Source organism: Schistocerca americana, unplaced genomic scaffold, assembly GCF_021461395.2.
Source record: "Schistocerca americana isolate TAMUIC-IGC-003095 unplaced genomic scaffold, iqSchAmer2.1 HiC_scaffold_29, whole genome shotgun sequence".
Classification (NCBI taxonomy): domain Eukaryota; kingdom Metazoa; phylum Arthropoda; class Insecta; order Orthoptera; family Acrididae; genus Schistocerca; species Schistocerca americana.
The window spans coordinates 3,974,941-3,982,301 of NW_025726005.1; positions in this window are offsets into that span (position 1 = coordinate 3,974,941).

Here is a 7,361-nt window from a genome sequence, read left to right on the forward strand (position 1 = left end):
CAAGGTATACAGTAAACCTGAAGTGAAGCATCGGAATCTAAAGCTGGACTCACAGGAGAGGTTCAAATCATAGAAAGTTAGAGTGTCAGTCGTCTTGTACTTAAGTCGGCATTGTGCCTTTTTTATTATATTGGGATGCAAAGTCTGTATTTCATCGTCAATAGGAAGGTCCAAGGTATACAGTAAACCTGAAGTGAAGCATCAGAATCTAAAACTGGACTCACTGGAAAGGTTCAAATCATAGAAAGTTAGAGTGTCAGTCCTCTTGTACTTAATTCGGCATTGTGCCTTTTGTATTAAATTCGGATGCAATTTCTGTGTTTCATCGCCAATAAGATGGTCCAAGGGATACAGTAAACCTGAAGTGTGGCATCGGAATCTCAAACTGGACTCACAGGAGACGTTCAAATCATAGAAATTTAGAGTGTCAGTCCTCTTGTACTTATGACGCCATTGTGCCTTTTGTATTATATTCGGATGCAACTTCTGAGTTTCATCGTCAATAAGAAGGTCCAAATAATACAGTAAACCTGAAGTGAAGCATCGGAATCTAAATCTGGACTCATAGGAGAGGTTCAAATCATAGAAAGAGAGAGTGTCATTCCTTTTGTCCTTAAGTCGGCATTGTGCCTTTTGTATTAAATTCGGATGCAATTTCTGTGGTTCATCGTCAATAAGAAGGTCCAAGGTATAAAAAAAACCTGAAGTGAAGCATCGGAATCTAAAACTGGACTCACAGGAGAGGTTCAAATCATAGAAATTTAGAGTGTCAGTCGTCTTGTACTTAAGTCGGCATTGTGCCTTTTGTATTCAATTCGGATGCAATTTCTCTGTTTCATCGTCAATAGGATGGTCCAAGGTATACAGTAAACCTGAACTGAAGCATCGGAATTTAAAACTGGACTCACAGGAGAGGTTCTAATCATAGAAGTTAGAGTGTCAGTCCTCATGTACTTAAGTCGGCATTGTGCCTTTTGTATTAAATTCGGATGCAATTTCTGTGTTTCATCGTCAGCATGAGGGTCGAAGGGATACAGTAAACCTGAAGTGAGGCATCGAAATCTAAAACTGGACTCACAGGAGAGGTTCAAATCATAGACATTTAGAGTGTCAGTCCTCTTGTACTTATGTCGGCATTGTGCCTTGTGTATTAAATTCGGATGCAATTTCTCTGTTTCATCGTCAATAAGAAGGTCCAAGGTATACAGTAAACCTGAAGTGAAGCATCGGAATCTAAAACTGCACTCACAGGAGAGGTTCAAATCATAGAAAGAGAGAGCGCCATTCCTCTTGTACTTAAGTCGGCATTGTGCCTTTTGTATTAAATTCGGATGCAATTTCTGTATTTAATCGTCAATAAGAAGGTTCAAGGTATAAAGGAAGCATGAAGTGAAGCATCGGAATCTAAAACTGGACTCACAAGAGAGTTTCAAATCATAGAAAGTTAGAGTGTCAGTCCTCTTGTACTTAAGTCGGCATTGTGCCTTTTGTATTAAATTCAGATGCAATTTCTTTGTTTAATCGTCAATAAGAAGGTACAAGGGATACAGTAAACCTCAAGTGAAGCATCGGAATCTAAAACTGGACTCACAGGAGAGGTTCAGGTCATAGAAAGTGAGAGTGTCAGTCCTCTTGTACTTAAGTCGGCATTGTGCATTTTGTATTAAATTCGGATGCAAATTCTGTGTTTCATCGTCAATAAGAAGGTCCAAGTGATATAGCAAACCTGAAGTGAAGCATCGGAATCTAAAACTGGACTCATAGGAGAGGTTTAAATCATAGAAAGTGAGAGTGTCAGTCCTCTTGTACTTAAGTCAGCATTGTGCCTTTTGTATTAAATTTGGATGCAATTTCTGTGTTTCATCGTCAATAAGAAGGTTCCAGGGATACAGTAAACCTGAAGTGAAGCATCGCAATCTAAAACTGGACTCCCAGGAGAGGTTTAAATCATAGAAAGTTAGTGTGTCAGTCGTCTTGTACTTCAGTCGGCATTGTCCATTTTGCATTAAATTGGGATGCTATTTCTGTGTTTCATCGTCAATAGGAAGGTCCAAGGTATACAGTAAACCTGAAGTGGAGCATCGGAATCTAAAACTGAACTCACTGGAGAGGTTCAAATCATTGAAAGTTAGAGTGTCAGTAGTCTTGTACTTAAGTCGGCATTGTGCCCTTTGTATTAAATTCGGATGCAGTTTCTGAGTTTCATCGTCAATAAGAAGGTCCAAGGTATGAAGGAAACCTGAAGTGAAGCATCGGAATCTGAAACTGGACTCACAGGAGAGGTTAAATCATAGAAAGTTAGAGTGTCAGTCCTCTTGTAAATAATGCGGAATTGTGCCTTTTGTATTAAATTCGGATGGAAATTCTGTGTTTCATCGTCAATTGGAAGGTCCAAGGTATACAGTAAACCTGAAGTGAAGCATCGGAATCTAAAACTGGACTCACAGGAGAGGTTCACGTGATAGAAAGTCAGTGTGTCAGTCCTCTTGTACTTAAGTCGGCATTGTGCCATTTGTATTAAATTCGGATGCAATGTCTCTGTTTCGTCGTCAATAAGAGGGTCCAAGGGATACAGTAGACCTGAACTGAGGCATCGGAATCTAAAACTGGACTCACAGGAGAGGTTCAAATCATAAAAAGTGAGAAAGTCAGTCCTCTTGTACTTAAGTCGGCATTGTGCCTTTTGTATTAAATTCGGATGCAATTTCTGTGTTTCATCGTCAATAAGAAGGTCCAAGGGATACAGTAAACCTAAAATGAAGCACCGGAATCTAAAACTGGACTCACAGGAGAGGTTTAAATCATGGAGTGTTAGAGTGTCAGTCCTCTTGCACTTATGTCGGCAATGTGTTTTTTGAATTTAATTCCGAAGCAATTTCTGTGCCTCATCGACAATAAAAATGTCAAAGGTACACAGTAAACCTGAAGTGAAGCATCGTAATCTAAAGCTGGACTCACAGGAGAGGTTCAAATCATAGAAAGTTACAGTGGCAGTCCTCTTGTACTTAAGTCGGGATTGTGCCTTTTGAATTTTATTCCGATGCAATTTCTGTGTTTCATCGTCAATAAGAAGGTCCAAGGTATACAGTAAACCTGAAGTGAAGCATCGGAATCTAAAGCTGGACTCACAGGAGAGGTTCAAATCATAGAAAGTTAGAGTGTCAGTCGTCTTGTACTTAAGTCGGCATTGTGTCTTTTTTATTATATTGGGATGCAAAGTCTGTATTTCATCGTCAATAGGAAGGTCCAAGGTATACAGTAAACCTGAAGTGAAGCATCAGAATCTAAAACTGGACTCACTGGAAAGGTTCAAATCATAGAAAGTTAGAGTGTCAGTCCTCTTGTACTTAATTCGGCATTGTGCCTTTTGTATTAAATTCGGATGCAATTTCTGTGTTTCATCGCCAATAAGATGGTCCAAGGGATACAGTAAACCTGAAGTGTGGCATCGGAATCTAAAACTGCACTCACAGGAGAGGTTCAAATCATAGAAATTTAGAGTGTCAGTCCTCTTGTACTTATGACGCCATTGTGCCTTTTGTATTATATTCGGATGCAATTTCTGAGTTTCATCGTCAATAAGAAGGTCCAAATAATACAGTAAACCTGAAGTGAAGCATCGGAATCTAAATCTGGACTCATAGGAGAGGTTCAAATCATAGAAAGAGAGAGTGTCATTCCTTTTGTCCTTAAGTCGGCATTGTGCCTTTTGTATTAAATTCGGATGCAATTTCTGTGGTTCATCGTCAATAAGAAGGTCCAAGGTATAAAGAAAACCTGAAGTGAAGCATCGGAATCTAAAACTGGACTCACAGGAGAGGTTCAAATCATAGAAATTTAGAGTGTCAGTCGTCTTGTACTTAAGTCGGCATTGTGCCTTTTGTATTCAATTCGGATGCAATTTCTCTGTTTCATCATCAATAGGATGGTCCAAGGTATACAGTAAACCTGAACTGAAGCATAGGAATTTAAAACTGGACTCACAGGAGAGGTTCTAATCATAGAAGTTAGAGTGTCAGTCCTCATGTACTTAAGTCGGCATTGTGCCTTTTGTATTAAATTCGGATGCAATTTCTGTGTTTCATCGTCAGCAAGAGGGTCGAAGGGATACAGTAAACCTGAAGTGAGGCATCGGAATCTAAAACTGGACTCACAGGAGAGGTTCAAATCATAGACATTTAGAGTGTCAGTCCTCTTGTACTTATGTCGGCATTGTGCCTTGTGTATTAAATTCGGATGCAATTTCTCTGTTTCATCGTCAATAAGAAGGTCCAAGGTATACAGTAAACCTGAAGTGAAGCATCGGAATCTAAAACTGCACTCACAGGAAAGGTTCAAATCATAGAAAGAGAGAGCGCCATTCCTCTTGTACTTAAGTCGGCATTGTGCCTTTTGTATTAAATTCGGATGCAATTTCTGTATTTAATCGTCAATAAGAAGGTTCAAGGTATAAAGGAAGCATGAAGTGAAGCATCGGAATCTAAAACTGGACTCACAAGAGAGTTTCAAATCATAGAAAGTTAGAGTGTCAGTCCTCTTGTACTTAAGTCGGCATTGTGCCTTTTGTATTAAATTCAGATGCAATTTCTTTGTTTAATCGTCAATAAGAAGGTACAAGGGATACAGTAAACCTCAAGTGAAGCATCGGAATCTAAAACTGGACTCACAGGAGAGGTTCAGGTCATAGAAAGTGAGAGTGTCAGTCCTCTTGTACTTAAGTCGGCATTGTGCATTTTGTATTAAATTCGGATGCAAATTCTGTGTTTCATCGTCAATAAGAAGGTCCAAGTGATATAGCAAACCTGAAGTGAAGCATCGGAATCTAAAACTGGACTCATAGGAGAGGTTCAAATCATAGAAAGTGAGAGTGTCAGTCCTCTTGTACTTAAGTCAGCATTGTGCCTTTTGTATTAAATTTGGATGCAATTTCTGTGTTTCATCGTCAATAAGAAGGTTCCAGGGATACAGTAAACCTGAAGTGAAGCATCGCAATCTAAAACTGGACTCACAGGAGGGGTTCCAATCATAGCAAGTTAGAGTGTCAGTACTCTTGTACTTAATTCGGCATTGTGCATTTTGTATTAAATTCGGATGCGATTTCTGTGTTTCATCGTCAATGCGAGGAACCAAGGGATACAGTAAACCTGAAGTAAAGCATAGGAATCCCAAACTGGACTCACGGGAGAGGTTGAAATCATTGAAAGTGAGAGTGTCAGTCGTCTTGTACTTACGTCGGCTTTGTGCCTTTTGTATTAAATTCGGATGCAATTACTGTGTTTCATCGTCAATAAGAAGGTCCATGGTATACAGGGTACCTGAAGTGAAGCATCGGAATCTAAAACTGGACTCACAGGAGAAGTTCAAATCATTGAAAGTGAGAGTGTCAGTCGTCTTGTACTTAAGTCGGCATTGTACCTTTTGTATTCAATTTGGATGCAATTTCTGTGTTCCATCGTCAATAGCAAGGTCCAAGGTATGCAGTAAACCTGAAGTGAGACATCGGAATGTAAAACTGGACTAGCAGGAGAGGTTCAAATCATAGAAAGTTAGAGTGTCAGTCCTCTTGTACTTAAGTCGGCGTTGTGCTTTTTGTATTAAATTCGGATGCAATTTCTGTGTTTCATCGTCAATAGGAAGGTTCAAGGGATACAGTAAACCTGAAGTGAATCATCGGAATCTATAACTGGACTCACAGGAGAGGTTCAAATCATAGAAAGTGAGAGTGTCAGTCCTCTTGTACTTAATTAGGCATTGTGCCTTTTGTATTACATTCGGATGCAATTTCTGTGTTTCATCGACAATAAGAAGGTCCAATTGATATAGTAAACCTGAAGTGAAGCATCGGAATCTAAAACTGGACTCACAGGAGAGGTTCAAATCATAGAAAGTTAGAGTGTCAGTCCTCTTGTACTTAAGTCGGCGTTGTGCTTTTTGTATTATATTCGGATGCAATTTCTGTGTTTCATCGTCAATAGGAAGGTTCAAGGGATACAGTAAACCTGAAGTGAATCATCGGAATCTATAACTGGACTCACAGGAGAGGTTCAAATCATAGAAAGTGAGAGTGTCAGTCCTCTTGTACTTAATTAGGCATTGTGCCTTTTGTATTAGATTCGGATGCAATTTCTGTGTTTCATCGACAATAAGAAGGTCCAATTGATATAGTAAACCTGAAGTGAAGCATCGGAATCTAAAACTGGACTCACAGGATAGGTTCAAATCATAGAAAGTGAGAGTGTTAGTCCTGTTATACTTAAGTCGGCATCGTGCCTTTTGTATTAAATTCGGTTGCAATATCTGTTTTTCATCGTCAATAAGAAGGACCAAGGTATAAAGGAAACATGAAGTGAAGCATCGGAATCTAAAACTGGACTCACAGGAGAGGTTCAAATCATAGAAATTTAGAGTGTCAGTCGTCTTGTACTTAAGTCGGCATTGTGCCTTTTGTATTCAATTCGGATGCAATTTCTCTGTTTCATCGTCAATAGGATGGTCCAAGGTATACAGTAAACCTGAACTGAAGCATCGGAATTTAAAACTCTACTCACAGGAGAGGTTCAAATCATAGAAAGTTAGAGTGTCAGTCCTCTTGTACTTGAGGCGGCATTGTGCATTTTGAATTTAATTCCGATGCAATTTCTGTGTTTTATCGTCAATAAGAAGGTCCAAGGTATACAGTAGACCTGAAGTGAAGCATCGGAATCTAAAACTGGACTCACAGGAGAGGTTCAAATCATAGAATGCTAGAGTGTCAGTTCTCTTGTACTTAAGTCGGCATTGTGCTCTTTGTATTAAATTCGGATGCAATTTCTGAGTTTCATCGTCAATAAGAAGGTCCAAATAATACAGTAAACCTGAAGTGAAGCATCGGAATCTAAATCTGGACTCATAGGAGAGGTTCAAATCATAGAAAGAGAGAGTGTCATTCCTTTTGTTCTTAAGTCGGCATTGTGCCTTTTGTATTAAATTCGGATGCAATTTCTGTGGTTCATCGTCAATAAGAAGGTCCAAGGTATAAAGAAAACCTGAAGTGAAGCATCGGAATCTAAAACTGGACTCACAGGAGAGGTTCAAATCATAGAAATTTAGAGTGTCAGTCGTCTTGTACTTAAGTCGGCATTGTGCCTTTTGTATTCAATTCGGATGCAATTTCTCTGTTTCATCGTCAATAGGATGGTCCAAGGTATACAGTAAACCTGAACTGAAGCATCGGAATTTAAAACTAGGCTTACAGGAGAGGTTCTAATCATAGAAGTTAGAGTGTCAATCCTCTTGTACTTAAGTCGGCATTGTGCCTTTTGTATTAAATTCGGATGCAATTTCTGTGTTTCATCGTCAGCAAGAGGGTCCAAGGGATACAG